This window comes from Cervus elaphus, chromosome 30 (genome assembly GCF_910594005.1).
Source record: "Cervus elaphus chromosome 30, mCerEla1.1, whole genome shotgun sequence".
NCBI classification, from domain to species: Eukaryota; Metazoa; Chordata; class Mammalia; order Artiodactyla; family Cervidae; genus Cervus; species Cervus elaphus.
Window position 1 is genome coordinate 76,493,516 of NC_057844.1, and position 16,712 is coordinate 76,510,227.

Sequence of the window (16,712 nt, forward strand, 5' to 3'; positions counted from 1 at the left end):
AAAACAGCTTTGCAATGGCCTCCCTTAAAATTCCGTTGTTTTCTGGAACCCCACATACAACACAACCAGACAGACTTCTCTGAGGCTGTTACCTGGGCTGCTAGAAGGAGGGGCTAGAAGTCTGAGGTGTCGCCAAGGATGCAGAGGCCTCTGCGGGCCGGGGCCTGGGGGGAAGACTCAGGCCTCGCCAGCTGTCATGAGCCACCCGGAGCCTGTCCACTGGCGGCCAACCAAGCAGAGACTTCCCACCGTGGCCATACCAGGAGATGCAGCAGATGATTTGCCTCTCAGGATATTGTTCTGCAGGCCTGCTAGAGGAGCAGCTTTTAACTTGCTTGCTGGCAGTTGCTCAAAACATGTTTATTCTGCCAGCAGCAAGCCCCCCATCACTGGGGAAGGAGTCAGGGATCTGCATTTGTGCCCCCTGCCCCCCTCCCCCGCCCCGTCACTTGCAGAGCCAGCAGGTCCCCCAGACTCTGTATGCCCCCAAAGATCTTTTTTTTTTTTCCTTCTCGGACACAACTCGGGCAGAAAGCAATGGTGTATACTACCCATTAGTGGACTATTTAAAAGGTTTTGTTTTTCAGAAACATTTTAAGGCTTAAATGCTTAACTTAAAGTGGTTTCTGACTGCTTTCTTGTATGAGAAATGGGGGTCTGGAAATGCAACTTAAGTTAGAAGCAGCACGGAAGAACAATTAGGAAACAACACACAAAGCCATTCCCTTATAGGTGGTGTGCTAACAAAATCTCCCAGAAAGAAGAGAAATAGACCCATTTAAACAACTCCTAAATAACCATTTTAGAAGTCAAGCCTCCCCCAAAGTGAATGAATAAAATAGTAACAAATGCAGCTGAGGCCCCAGCTAGGCCCAGGTCCCCTATATTTAATGCAGTATTTCACAGCTTTGGAGGAACAAGAGGTTCAAAGGTCAAAGCCAAGCCACTGCCAACCTCGGAGGGGCCTGCATCACCCAAGACAAGGGGGCCGGGCCACAGCAGGTGGCGGGAGACGTGGGGGACACGAACTCAGCTACCCAGGGCTCCAGGATCCACAGGCGGGCAGCCAGGGGCCGACACTGTGGGACAGAATGAATTCGGGGAGAAGACTCTGGAAGACGACCGCCAACCTGAGACCCCAGAACAGCACCTCCAACGACAAAGGAGCCCTGAGCCCCGTGCAGGAGGCACCAGCCCAGCAGCCCACCGCGGCTGGGCACTGCCGGCCGCGGCAAGTCGGGAACAAGCGGGCTCCATTTCCAGGGACTCTGGAATCTGGACTCACTGCTTCCAGTGGCAGTAACAAAAGCACCTTCAGAATTACTGTTTGCTAAGAATATGACTAAAGACCAGTTTCCTCTAGAAGGATGTTGGCTACCTGGAGGCGGTCAGGAAGGCAAGAGGAATGCAAACCTAGGAAAGCTCACGCTTCCCTCAGGACACGCAAAGGAGAATCACCCCCAGAACACACGCGCACACACACAACTCCATTTTTAAAGGTTTGTTTTTTTTTTTTTAAAGAAGACTTTAAAAAATGAAAACACAACTCAAAATTAAGCCTGATGGGTTTTTTGATTAGTTAAGTGTCCCCAGAGCATTCACAGAGAAGGAAATGGCACCCCACTCCAATATTCGTGCCTGAGAAATCCCATGGGCAGAGGAACCTGGTGGGCTATATACAGTCCATGGGGTCTCGGAGAGTCTGACGCGACTGAGCAAAGCATGCAGATCCTATCGGTGCTTTTCCAGCCCAAGTAAAATTCAATTAAAACTCTGAATTACAAGCAAGAAGGGAGTAGGGGAGGAAACTAAGGGCATATTACTGAACATGCATTTAAACACTTCACATAAAGTGGATCCATTTATTCATATTCCTGTGAGTCTGAGCATGCACCTGATCACTGCTCTCCAATGGCAGTCAGAATACCTTGAGTCCAAAATTCCCAGAAAAATGTCTTTTGTTGGAGTGACTGGGCTTTGAAGGGGCTGGATGCACTGAGCCAAGTGAATCCAAGCCTCTTAGACACTCTGTCCCCAGTTAAACAAGTAAAGTCAAAGCTACGTGACCGTCGGGACCCGGGACGCCAGCCTTCACACACCTTGGCCTCTGGCATTTGGGGGCAGATGTCAGGACCCTAAATATTACTAAAAAGCACGATCTGGTCTATAGTTGGCTTTTCAAAAGCACTTAAAAAACAACAGGCAGGCCACTCCTGGGAAACCAAAAGCCAGTTAAAATGTAAAAATGCCCTGTGGTCAGCAGAGAAGAAACACTGCCACGTTCAGTTTAACCACTTTTTCAGACTTTTAAAAAAATAACAGAACTGCTTTTCATCATGGGGCTTCTTCTCTTTTAAGATTAAGTTTACAGGGTTCTTTCGATCATAATAAAGAGAAAGACTCAGGGAAGCTCCACTGGGCTTATCCAGCCATTTTCCTAATTGAACAGCCTGATCATTTTAGTGAGGTGGTTAACAATTTTTTCTTTTGATTTATAGGAACTTTGTCTCCTTCCTCTCCCCTAACAACTTTCTTCTATAAAAATGAACAAAGCAATGTCAGCTAAGGACAAGAAAATCAGGTCTCTCTCCTCTCCCCGCCCTGTTGTGGGAGCCGCCTGTGGTCAGGGGGATGAGCTGTGTCTTCTTCCCCTGCTGGTATCTGAGGGGAAGATTACTGGAGGTCTCCCTGGTCTCTCAGGAGTTCCTCCCCAGAGATGAAATGACCGGGACACCATACGTCCTGAAGGAGAGAACTACCTGAAAAGTGGAGTCTTCAAGGGGCAACAAGCAGGCACAGGTTGAGGGTGGCTGGGGGAGAGGGTGGTCTGAGCGGAGGGAACGGCTGAGCACCCCTGGGGGCTGGGAGCCCTGGAGAAGGCGCTAAGGAAGGTGGATTTCGCCTCCACGTGATGGGGTAATGAAGGGTATTAGGTAAGCCTGGGAAGAGACAGGGTAAGTTCTGTGTTTTAAGAAATAATCTAGTGCAACCACAGTGGAAGACCATTTGGCAGCATCTATAAGAGCTAAGCCTTTGCAGATGCAACAGCCCAGCAACTCCACTCCAGGCATATGTGACACAGAAATGTGGGCGCAGGTTCACCAGGAAGACTTGGATGAGAATATTCTGACCAGAGTCATTTAGAACAGCCCCAACCAGATACTACTGAAATGTCCCTCAACAGTAACATGGGCTAAGCTGAGGAACACTCCACCGCGGTGAGAATGGACCAGCCTGTTCTGTGCAGCAAGGCATGTAAACCTTAAAGCAATGCTGAGTGAGAGTCAGACAGAAACAGCACACGCGGTGTGAATACGGGCTTCCCTGGTGGCTCAGTGTGAAGACTCCACCTGCCGATGCAGGAGACTCGGGTTCCGTCCCTGGGTCGGGAAGATCCCCTGGAGAAGGGAACGCCAACCCACCCCAGTAATTCTCGCCTGGAGAATTCCGTGGACAGAGGAGCCTGGCGGGCCACAGTCCACGCGGTCTCAAGAGAAATGACTCAGAAACTAAAACAACAACAACTATGTGATTATATTTAGTTTTTCAATTAATTTTTTTGGCTGCAGTAATTCCCCGACCAGGGATTGAACCCATGGCCCACACCAGTGAAAGGAGCGAATCCTAGCCACTGGACCACCAGGGAACACCTGTGCTTGTATTTACATGGAGGTAAATCACAGCCTGACTAACCTCTCTGCTGGACGTCAGGACAGAAGGACACCTGATCTAGGATGTGTTCCTGTTATGGAATCCATCAAGCTGTGTGACCTCTGCACTTCTCTGTGTGTTATGCTTTCATAGAATGTAACATTTAAAGAAAACATACAGTATCAGAGTAGAAGACAGATTTGCTGAACAAGGCTTAAAACACACGGAAAACCTCCATGAACAAGACAGATATGAAATTAAGTGGAGGTCAGAAGTGTGAGGGATTTCCCTGGTGGTACAGTGGTAAAGACTCTGCCTGCCAATGCAGGAGATGCAAGATTTGATCCCTGGTCGGGAAGATTCCCCTGGAGTAGGAAAAGCAACCAACTCCAGTATTCTTGCCTGGAGAATCCCGTGGACAGAGGAGCCTGGCGGACTACAGTCCATGGGGTCGCAAAGAGTTGGACATGACTGAGCACGCAGACATGGGGGAGACCCAGGCAGCAGAGAAGTGGCCTGGTCTGAGCTGCACGGAGAAGCAGATGTTCCCCTGGCTGTAAAGTGGGACGGGCCCCGCTCCACACCACCCGGCGGCACGGGAGCCGAGGAGGGGTCCCCGGGAGGACAGAGGCTCCAAGTCACTTCACCGTGACTCAGACTGAAGAAGCTCTTATCATGGAAGAAAGAAGCCAACTGAAGCCAACTGGGAGCAAACCAACCCAGAATGTAGAACATTCTGTGGGAGGAAACTTTATTAAAATGATTCATCCTGGAGTAAGAGATCTAAGTAACAGCCCTGGGTAAGGTGCAGACCTTGTTTGGATTCTAATTTATACCTGTCAACTATAAAATGGCATTTCTGAGATAATCAGGAAAATCCTATAGGCATATATCTAATTAAAAGATGACACACACACAAAAAATTAAAAAAAAGTAAATAAAAGATGACAGCAAGGAATCACAGTTAATATTTTTAGGAATAGCTAATGGCATATGGTTCTATTAAAAAAAATGCTTATTTTTAAGAAATGCATACTGAACTATCTAGAAGTTGTAAAATATAGTGTGTAGAACTTTAAAATACTTCAAGTAAAATAAAAGGATTAATGAACTGTTGATCATTATTGACTCTGGGTAATAGATAAGTGAGAATCATTGTACCAGTCTCTCTACTTCTATTCTCTCTAACCGAAAAAGAAAGAAAATTTGAATTATCAGTATAAGAAATCAGAGATGGAACATCTATCTATCTGTATATTACAAACATTAAAGGGTAGTAAGTGTATATAGTGAACAACTTTATACCAGTAAATTTTAAACTTAAAAGTGGAAAAATTCCTTTAAAGACACAAACTGTCAAATATCACTAAAGAAAAAAATAAGCTGAATAGCTCTATATCTATGAACTTTTACTCAGAGAGGTAGGTGGCTTCACTGGTAAATTCTACCAAACATTTAAGTATAAATAATGCCAATATTAAATAAACTCTTCCAGAAAATAGAAAAGGAAGGAAACTTTCACAACTCCTTTTATAAGGTCAATATTACCCTGATAACAAAACCAAATAAAGACATTCATAGCAAAGAAGACTACAGGCCAATATCTTTTAGGAACATAAACACAAAAAAGTCCTGAATAAATATTAACAAATCAAATCCAGCAATACCAAGGACTGTTTCAACCAAGAAATGTAAATTAAGTTTAATATTTGAAAACCAATCAATGAATCACCATATCAACAGATTTAAACAGAAAAATCTCACAATGATCTCAACAGATGCAGGAAAGTTTATTTGACAAAATTCAACAATTCAAGATAAAAAAAATTATCAGCAAACAAAGAGTAAGAAAGAATAAGAGAGAACTTTCTCAATTTGATAAACAGCATTCCTATAGCTAACACCCCTTTTAATGGTGAATAATCAAATACTTCCCCCTGGTAAAGAATCCACCTGCAATGTAGGAGACCTGGGCTCGATCCCTGGGTTGGGAAGATCCCCTAGAGAAGGGAAAGGCTGCCCACTCCAGTATTCTGGCCTGGAGAATTCCATGGACTCTATAGTTCTTGGGCTCGCAAAGAATTGGACACGACTGAGCGACTTTCAATTTTTCAGGTTGGAAGCAAGGCAGTGATTCCACTCGTCCCACTTATTCAATATGGGATATGGAGCCTTGCCAGAGAAATAAGGGCTTCCCAGGTTATGCCAGTGGTAAAGAACCTGCCTGCCATTGTAGGGCAAGTAGGAGATGAGGGGAAGATCCCCTGGAGGAGGGCATGGCAACCCACTCCAGGGTTCTTGCCTGGAGGATTCAATGGAGAGAGGAGCCTGGCAGGCTACAGTCCATGCGGTTGCAAGAGTCAGACACAACTGAAGTGACTTAACATGCATGCAGAGTAATGAAGAAAAGGCATACACTGGAGGAAAAAATAAAGCTATCTTTGTTCACAGCTGACACAACTGTACAAAAAATCCTAAAGAACTGACATGAAAGCTACCGGAACCAATAAGTGAATTTAACAGAGTCTTAGCATACAAGATCAATACACAAAATTCAACTGTATTTTTGTATACTAGCAGAGAACTAATATATTTTAAAATATGAAATATACTAGTATGCTTTATAATAGCACCAAAAAATCTGAACTACATATGGACATTAACAAAATATGACCTGTAAATAAAAATTTTATACAGTATTGAGAGAAATTAAATATACAAGTGGAGAGAGAGACCATGTTCTCACAGATCAGAACTCAATACTGTAAAAATGATAATCCTCCCCAAACTGAATTACAGATTCAACATAATCTTAATGAGAATCACAATAGGTTCTGGGTTGGTTTTTTTTTTTTAAGAAATTGATGAGTTGATTCTAAAATATAAATAGAAGTTCAAATTAGAGAATAGAATAGCAAAAACAGTATGGAAGAAGCCAAACAAAGCTTTTATTTCTATATTTACTACAGAGACGACTGTATTTACATACACAGACGACTGCAGAATTAGAGAGTACACATCAAGATCAACAGAGTGCTGAGTCACACACAGATGGTCCTCAATTTCGTTCCTCCCCGACAACAAAAATCAGCATCCTTCCACCAACGAAAGTGCCTCTGGGGAGCCGGGGGGCCCAGCACCATTCGCCCAGGGACTCAGGAGGAGTCCGGCGCCCCTGTGCATCAGGTAATGGGGCTGTGGAACCAGCAGGGACCATGAGAGGCTCCACCCCTCAGCCCCGCCTTGGGAGCACCTGAGAAGACTGACCTGGGCAGTCACCTAGACGAGAGCGCCCGGTGAATCCAGGTTTCCAGGGAGGTTCCAGCGCCCACCAGGGCAGAAAACCACGTGCTTGGACACCCTGGTCCCGTGTGGACAGCCTGCTTGGACACCAGGAGGGGCAGGCTGACCATGCCAGCATCACCACACCCCAGCGGGGAGCACCCGGGGCTAAACAAGGCCTTCTCCCCCGGGGGAAAGGGGGAGCGCCCAGCTTCCCCAGCTGCGGGACACTGTCAGAGAGTGTAATAGCCTGCAGCACTCAGGGTATTAAATCAGGCCCTCCAGGACTGGAGGCAGAGACAGATGGGAACAAGAGCAGATTAGGACTCGGAGGTCCTTAATTTCTGTCTGCATTGTGGACTCCACCAGGAAGCCCGTCTACAAGCTGCTGGGGAAGCCTCACCCAAGGAGCCCCCACCTGGCCTGTGGGGACCCCCAGCAGCCTGCCTGCCTTGCCCACACCTCCTCGACTCTCAGGCCGGCTCCCTTTACATGCTCCTGAGAGTGAGACGTGGTGAAAGGCTGGGGGACATGCACAGAAAGCAGATCAGGGAGAAATCACAAACTGGAGCTGCAGCACCGATCTCCTGAAAATGAGAGGCTGTCAACAGCCAGCCTGGCGCCTTGGGTGATCAGAAGACACACCAGCCTAAGAATCCTGCCACAAGGGAAGTGGGAGGTGTGGAGCAGGTGTGTTCATACAAGCTGTGAGAGAGCTTCGGAATCTATTGAGGCAGTTAGCAAAGATGGGAAGAAGTGACTGCTACCTCAAATGTGAAAGTAGCAACATGAAATGCCAAGAAACATGAACAATCAAGGAAATGTGACATCACCGAAGGACAGCAATAATTTCCCAGTATCCAAATCCAAATACGTGGAGCTCCACAATGGACTCAATAAAGAGTTACAAATAACTGTTCTAAGGAAACCTGAGCTCCAAGAAAACCCAGAAAGGCAAGTCAATGAAATCACAAAAACAATATATGAACAAAATGAGAAAATCAGCAAAGAGAGAGAAATTATTTAAAAAGAACCAGAAAGAAATTCTGGAGCTGAAGGACTCAGAGAAGGAAATGGAAACTGCAGAGAGCACCAACAGCAGAACAGACCACAAAGAAGAAGGATCTGTGAGTTAGAGGAAAGGAACTTGGAAACAACCCAGACACAGAAGAAGAAAGAGTGAAAGAGAGTGAAGAGAGCCTAGGTTAATTATGGCACACAGCAAAAGAACTGATATATGAATTACTGGAGTTCCAGAAAGAGAAGAAAGGGAGAAGAGAGTAGAAAACTTATTTGAAGGAAAAATGGTGGAGAACTTACCAAACCTGGGGAAAAAATCTGGACATCCACGTTCATGACGATATAGGTCACCCCATTATTTCAACCCCAAATGATCTTTTCTAAGATACACTATGAAGAAACTGTTCAAAAATCAAAGACAAAGGGAAAATCCTAAAAGCAGCAAGCATAAAGACTGTAATCTATAAAGGAACACCCATTAAGCTGTCAGTGGATTAAGCATGGGTAATATAGTCAAAGCGCTGAAACTGAACAAACAAACAAACAAAAAACTGCCAATGAAGAATATTCTATCTGACAAAATTATCCTTCAGAAATGAAAGAAAAACAAGGAATTGTCCAGAAAAACAAAAGCTGAGAGAATTCATCACCCCTAGAACTGCCTTATCAGAAATGCTTAAGGAACATACTCTAATTAGTATCATGAAAACATATGAAAATATACAGCACACTGGTAAAAGTAAACACACAGCCAAATTCAGAATACTCTAATACTGTAATATGGTGTGTTAACCACTTAATTGTGTATGAAGGTTAAAGGACAGAATACTAATAGACTTATATCTATAAGATGTTTCGTATGAGTCCCCTGGCAACCACAAGCAAAAACCTACAGCAGATTCACAAAATATAGAGAGAAAGGACTTGGAGCACACCACCGGAGAAAGGCAACAAGAAAAAGGGAACCACAGAACAGCCAGAGAGCAGCAAGACGGCATCAGTAAGTGTGCGCCTACCGATAATTACCTTAACGTGCAAACTGAAGTTTCCAACCGAAAGACATGGAATGCCTGGATGGGATTTAAAAAAAGCAAGACCCAACTATATGTTGCCTATAGGAGATTCACCTCAGCTTTAAGGACACACATAAACTCCAAGTGAAGGGATGGGAAAAGATACTCCAAGCAAGGGAAAACCAAGAGACCAGGAGTAACGATACTTAAATCAAACAAAACAGAAGCCAAAAATGGTAAGAGACAAAGAGGGAGGTCAATTCATCAAGAAGATATAACAACCATAAATATATATACGCCTCCAACCTGGGAGCACTGTTAAAGTTAAGCAAATAGTAACAGACCTTATGTACTCTGCATATAAGTTAAATAAGCAGGGTGTATATTGTCACCCTGCTTATTTAACTTATATGCAGAGTACATCATGAGAAACGCTGGGCTGGAAGAAGCACAAGCTGGAATCAAGATTGTCGGGAGAAATATCAATAACCTCAGATAGGCAGATGACACCACCCTTATGGCAGAAAGTGAAGAAGAACTAAAGAGCCTCTTGATGAAAGTGAAAGAGGAGAGTGAAAAAGTTGGCTTAAAGCTCAACATTCAGAAAACTAAGATCATGGCATCTGGTCCCATCACCTCATGGGAAATAGATGGGGAGACAGTGGAAACAGTGTCAGACTTTATTTTTTTGGGCTCCAAAATCACTGCGGATGGTGACTGCAGCCATGAAATTAAAAGACGCTTACTCCTTGGAAGGAAAGCTATGACCAACCTAGATAGCATATTAAAAAGCAGAGACATTACTTTGCCAACAAAGGTCTGTCTGGTCAAGGCTATGGTTTTTCCAGTGATCATGTATGGATGTGAAAGTTGGACTGTGAAGAAAGCTGAGTGCCGAAAAATTGATGCTTTTGAACTGTGGTGTTGGAGAAGACTCTTGAGAGTCCCTTGGACTGCAAGGAGATCCAACCAGTTCATCCTAAAGGAGATCAGTCCTGGGTGTTCATTGGAAGGACTGATGCTGAAGCTGAAACTCCAATACTTTGGCCACCTCATGCGAAGAGTTGACTCATTGGAAAAGACCCTGATGTTGGGAGGGATTGGGGGCAGGAGGAGAAGGGGGCGACAGAGGATGAGATGGCTGGATGGCATCACTGACTCGATGGGCATAAGTTTGAGTAAACTCCTGGAGTTGGTGATGGACAGGGAGGCCTGGCGTGCTGTGGTTCATGGGGTCGCAAAGAGTCAGACACGACTGAGCGACTGAACTGAACTGAACAGACCTGAAGTGTGCATTAAGACAACAGCACAATTAATAGCAGGGAACTTCAAGACCCCACTTTCATCAGTGGATAGATCCTGCAGACAGAAAATCAACAAAGAAACATTGGACTTGGACCACAAAGTGAACCTAACAAACATATACAGAATATTCCATCCAATGGTGGCAGAATAAACATTCTTCTCAAACACACATGGAACTTTCTTTAGGATCGATCTTATTTTAGGTCACAAAACAAGTTTTAGCAAATTTAAGAATACTGAAATCATGCCAAGTATCTCTTCTGACCACAATGGTTTGAAACTAGAGAGCAACAAGACAAAACCTGAAAAATTTATAAATATTTGGAGATTAAATAATATACTCCTGAACAAACAATTAGTCAAAGAAAAAAATCAAAAGAAAATATTTAAAATTTTAATCCTGCCATTTCCAACAGTATGAATGGTATGAGGTACTATGATGGTAGTTATACTGCAGTATATTAAGTGTATTAGAACACACTGTACCTTAAACAATGCTATATGTCAATTATATAAGCGAATCCGGGGGAAAGAAATCACCGGAACAGTCTTTTGGGGGTGATGAAAATGCTGTAAAATTAGATAGTGGTGGTGGTTGCATAATCTTGTGAATATACTAAAAACCAATGAACTGTATATTTTAATATGGTGAATTTTATGGTATGTGATTTATATCTCAATAAAAATAACTGGTAAAAACAATCAATGGAACAGAATAGAGTCCAGAAGTAGAGCACATTTGTACGGCTAGATGTTTCTGATTTAAGTGGCCAGGCAATTCAAGAATGGACCGTCTTTGCAACAAACGGTGCTGAAAAATGGACTATCCATATGCAAAAAAAAAAATGAACTACAACTCTTACCTCATACCATATAAATATACTTAAACTCAAAATGTATCCAACTGCAAGAGCTAAAACTCTAGAAGAAAATCTTTTATTAGAAAACAGGAAGAACAAATAACATAGATAAGCTGGACTTCATCAAAATCAAAAGAGTCTGCCCTCAAAATGCATCCAGGATTACACGAAAAGGCAAACAGAGTGGGAGAAATTGTCTGCAAAACAAAAATTATATATTGGATAAATGACTTGTGTCCAGAATATACAGACAACTCAGAACAAGAAGCAAAAGAAGAAGCAAAAAGAAGTAAAAGAAGCCAATTAAAAATGGGCAAAAGATTCAAACAGATACTATATCAATGATATAGGAATCTCAAGTAAGCACCCAAAAAGGTGCTCAACATCATTAGTCACTAGGGAAATGAAAATAAAAACCACAATGAGATATTATCATACACCTACCAGAATGAGCAAAACTGAAATTACTGCTAATGTCAAGTCATGGTGGCAAGGATGTAGGGTAACTGAAACTCTTGTACCTTGCTTCTGGGAATGCAAAATGGTGCAGTAACTTTGGGAAGAATCTTCCAAGTTAAACGTATATTCACCATATAAACTAGCAGTCTCACTCTTGGGAATACTCCCACCATAAATGATTCATACATCTACATAAAGACCTGTACATGAGTGTTTATGGCAGCTCTATTCATAATAGGCAATAGCTAGAAACAACCCAAGTGTCCATTAAGTTACGTATCAATAAACAAACTGAGGGATATAGAGACAATAATATGGACAAATCTCAAATGCATGTGCTGAGTGAAAGTGGCCAGACACAAAAGATGATGGGCAGCAAGAGTCCAGTGACGTTCTGGAAACAGCACACCAAGGTGACCGTAAGCGGAGCGGGGACTGCTGAGGGCAGGGCTCCGGGAGAAGCCCGACCGGAGGAGCAGGAGGGCCCCTTCTGGGTTGGAGGAAATGGTCTGTATCTGATGATGGTGGCGATTCCGTGAGTGCGTAAATTTGTCACAACTCATGGAACATTTTTTAAAAATTCACTGAGCTTTAATTATTACATGGGTACATTTTTTCACACCCAAATCAATAGAGCCTATTTATTTTTTGAAAGGCCTATCAAATATCAAACATCAGCATTTGAACAAAGCCCTTTTAATCCACTGTGATTTTACTTGCTTCTTGTAAAACGTTCATACCCTGTGTATTTTAGGCCTTGTCTTCTTTGCCCAAGTGACTTGCCCATTCTCTCCACTCCAGTTTGAATGAAGATGGCTGAGAAGCCCTTCTCTGTTAGTTTCTGCCCAGGGGAGCTGCATGCAAGCCCATTTCCAGAGAGCTCAAACTGCCCTGGATCTAACTCCAGTCTCGACAGGATGGCATCATACTTCCTGGCTGCAGGAAGCCCCCTGGTCAGCCAGGGCCCCCAGAAGACAGAGTCCCTAGGGCAGCCAGCGCCTGCAAGGCCCGTCTCCACTGTTCCCCGCATGACCCTCCCGGGTAAGGACCCACAGCCCCCTCACCTGCCAGCGGCCCCCGACCCCGCCAGATCCCTTCCACTGGCCTGCCCGTTTGGTTTGGTTTGTTACAGGCATTTCCATTTCTTCACATAATGGATCTCTGTTTTGCTAGACTCTTGTCCAAGTTTTCTGTTAATGTGTAAGTGTGTTCCTGGGACACAGCATCCTCAGAGTACAACTGAGTTATTTTCTCAAGAACCAGGACATGTGATCGAGCAAGACTGCTGTGTATGTGGAGAAATCTCTGCTGTCCAGAACATCGCCCACGGCCCAGGCTGCATCCTCCCCCGTCTCCTCCACGGCTAGGGGCCGGGGGGGTGGGGGGCATTTCATCGCAAGCACAGGCCCTCAGGCCCCATCAACCGTGCGCTGCCTCGAGTACCCAGGCCCAGGAAGCAGGCCCCTCTTCCCTCTCCGACCTCTGCCTCTGCTCGGCGGTGAGCTCCTGGCTACGCTCAGCTCTGTCTAGTTACACATTAACACTCCTGGGGCACTCTCACCTCTCAGGGTTGGTATTCCGAGCTAAAGTTCTCATATTAACCCACCACCACTTATCTAAACCTCCTGGACTCACCATTAATTATTAACATCTAAGCTTCCTTGGACTTTGTTTTATTACTTTTTGTTTTCTCATATAAGCAAAATTTCCATAATAGTCACACACTGCCCCTGTGAGCTGCTTATTCCTGATGGTTATTAAGAGGTGAGACTCACCTCCTGCCTTGTTACTCCCACTTCTGACCCAGTTTAGAGCTTGTCTTGCCACTGAGGGCTCTTCTGAGACACGAGGACTCTCTTCCCTGGTGATACAAACACCCGAACTATGTGATTTCAAAATGATCTCCAAGTGGTCCTCCTCTGCTCTCTTCAAAAAGAAAACAGATCTGCGCGTCGACAGCCTGTCACTTAGAAGAACTCGGCCGCTCTGCTGCCGAGGTTGCGTGCCACACCTCCACCCGGGCCCCGGGTGGGAGGGCTGCCGCTGTGGGGACTGGCTTCGGGATCAGACCGGCCTGGGCACTGGCGCTGGCAAGCGATGGGACCGCTGAGCCTCGGTGTCCTCCTCCGTCCGACCACTCAGTCGTGCCTCCCAGAGGCGGGTAGGCACCCGAGACGGCACAGGTGAAGCACCCAGCCCGGAGTCGTCCATGTGCAGGTACCCCACACACAGGGGTCTGTCTTTCTGCTCTGACAACATCACCATGAACAGGGTGACTGATAAACCGCATTCATCTCTCACAGTCAGAGGGTAAGACGTCTGAGATCAAGGTACCAGCAGACTCAGTGCTGAGTGAAGGCCCACCTTCTGGTTCACAGAGGGCATCTCACTGTGTCCTCGCCCCGGGGAAGGGGCAGGGAGCTCTCTGGGTCCCTTTATAAGGGCAGTAATCCCATCCGTGAAGGCTCCAACCTCATGACCTAATCGCCTCCCAAAGGCCCAACATCCAAATACGAACACGCTGGAGGTCAAGATTTCAACATATGAGTCTTGGTGGGAGGACACAAACATCGAGACCATAGATAGTAGAGTTATTGTGAATGACACAAACAACAAAGAATGTTATTAATTCTGCTCAAAAGATCACCCTCCAGAATCTCCCTGCCCTGAGAAGACAGCGGAAACAGAGCCTCGTGGCCTGGGACGTCTTCCAGGCCATACTTGGCTGCAGGGTGCTAAGGGGCTGTGTCCAGGGCCGCCCGAGGGGGACTGCGCTCAGCCTCACTGGGAACAAACTCCCATCCTGCCTACGTCACAGGCTCGGCCATGAGGTCAAATGACCAGAAGTACACGGAAGCACTGTTTAATTTTTCCATGACGTCAGAAGCCCCTGCCCACCAACTCTAGATATTCTATACAACAAAATCCAGGGAGGGTAACATGTTGATTTCCACCCTCATATACACACCGCAGTTCTGCATCAACACCACCCTCTCCAAACCTGGCGTGACCGACAACCACAACCAGTGCTCAGACAGCGCTTACTGGGAGCCGAGTACAGCTCCAAGAGCCTCGTACATCTTCACTGATTTAATCCTTGCAGCAACCTACGAAGCAGGCACCTTCACTTCCATCTTACCTGTGAGAAAACTGCGACAGGAGTGTAGGCAGAAAGTGCTGGACTTGCCCAGAGCCACACAGCCAGCAGGCGCAGACCGGCCGCCTCCAGAGTTCAGGCGCACTTACCCCCTGCCCCGGCCCACGACAGTCTGAAAACACAGGGCAGAGTCAAAGGGTTCCTCATTCTGAATCGTAAGCAGTTTATCCAGTTGTACTTGGATAGATTACCTTTACATCCATTACAGGCTGAATGAACTGTGTCCCTCCAAACTCACATGCTGAAGTCAGGCTGTGACTGCACCACAGACAGGGTCTTTAGAGGTGACTATGTTAACATGGTCACTGGGGAAATTTACTGCAACAGGACTGAGGCCTTAAAAGATCTGGCCACCCACATGCACTGGCCCAGAGGAGAGAGACGTGAGCAAACAGGGAGAAATTTTTTCCTTCCGGTTACTTCATTTTTACTGGTTCACCTGTTTAGCAAACACATCAAGGTATACACAGGCTTATTTCACATTAATACATGTCTCTGGAAATTTCTGTCGAATAAACAGGAGATTCTTTTCAAACAGCCACCTCCTGGCTTCACGGCCAGCCCAGAGCGAATGAGAGGAAACCGTGGTGCGGTTAACCGGCCCTCCAGCCTGGGGAGGAGCCGCACCTGGATGTCGGGCCTGCGGCCTTCAGGACCGAGGGATGAACTCCGGGGTCTGAGCCCCCCGTCCGGTGTCCCCCAGCCCCCAAGCAGCCTCAGGCACCCACCCCTCCATCCTCTGTGCGGAGACGCCCCTCCCTCAGCCTCCACCCAGCACCCTGGCTGGGGGGCTGCCCGACCACTCCCCCGGGGGTGCCCTGGCCCCTCGCCCTGGCCCAGCTCAAGCTGGACCCCCTGCTCGCCACTCCGCGCCATCTCTTCTCCCAGCTCTCTCTCGCCGGCATCAGACTCCCCAGGCTGCCCGTGTGGCCCCCTCCTCCTGCGGCCTCTGCCCATACCTGCCTCAAACAGTCGCGGTCCCAGCCAGCCTCTCCCTGCAGGATCCCCTCGCCCACCACCCTCACCCCCGAGCCACGCTGAGCTCCTGAGGCCAAGCGTGAAGCCCTCGGGGGCTCAGACGCCCCTGTGTCCGGTCCAGCTGTTTGGCAGCCCGGCCACTCTCCCCACCCCCCCATGACTGTAGCCTGAGCCCCACCAACTTGGCCCCTACCCCCCAATCCTGCCCAGAGCCCCCAGTGATAACCTCTACAATCACCCGGGACCCCACACTGACACCTTCCCCCCAAATCCGCCCCACCCTGCGCTCCGCAGCTCTGTCCTGCTCCGTCCTAAAGCCTCCTCCCGGCCCTCGCATCTGAGCGCACTAGTCGCCTTCCGCCCCACCTTCCAGTTCTCTTCCCTCTTGCCAACCCTCTGAAGGACAGGGACCCACTGGACTTGTTCCCCACGGAACAAAACCTGTGTGGAGAATGTGTACGGGCTCATTCATCTGGTCCTGGGAATGCTCCTTTAGCCAACTGTCTCTATTTTGATCACAAAGAGATAAATGAGAACAAAGCAGCTTCCTAGTAAATACTTGGTTGAAATATTAGCATAACATCCTCCAGGTTCATCCATGCTGTTGTGAATGGCAGGCCTGCCTTCCTCTTTATGGCTGAGTAAATTTATATACGTGTGTGTATATAATCCCATGTATGTAATATAATATTGTACACATGCATATACAGATACACACATTTTCTTCACCCATTGCTTCCACACCTTGCCTTTTGTGTATAAGATCTTTCAGTCTATATTGATGCTTTTGAACAATCTCTAACTTGTGGATTAAAGAGGATTCATCATGTTCTGTATACTGTAAAAACAAGGAAGGCAAGCTAATTTTCACAAGACTTTCTAGCAAAGATGTTCTCTTAGTCTTCATCTATATGGAAAGTTTAATTAATGAGAAAAGCAAATTTTCCAAACATTAACATATGTACAAATACACATCTTTTCTTAGAA

At 46.2% G+C, this 16,712-nt stretch overlaps 1 protein-coding gene across 7 annotated transcripts in view; it reads right to left on the bottom strand.

Moving 5' to 3' along the window:
• Nucleotides 1–16,712, bottom strand: part of GGACT (gamma-glutamylamine cyclotransferase) — a 48,160-nt gene that overhangs the window by 15,575 nt on the left and 15,873 nt on the right. Inside the window, exon 1 of one of the 7 annotated variants that reach the window (XM_043892494.1) lies at nucleotides 14,730–14,872. The exons of 3 other annotated variants lie outside the window; for them this stretch is intronic. The gene's annotated coding sequence lies outside the window, so the exon portion shown is untranslated. Of the gene's footprint in view, nucleotides 1–12,654; nucleotides 12,753–13,365; nucleotides 14,005–14,729; nucleotides 14,873–16,712 lie in introns of those variants that run through there. 3 more of the 7 variants (XM_043892499.1, XM_043892496.1, XM_043892495.1) reach the window with 3 other exon arrangements.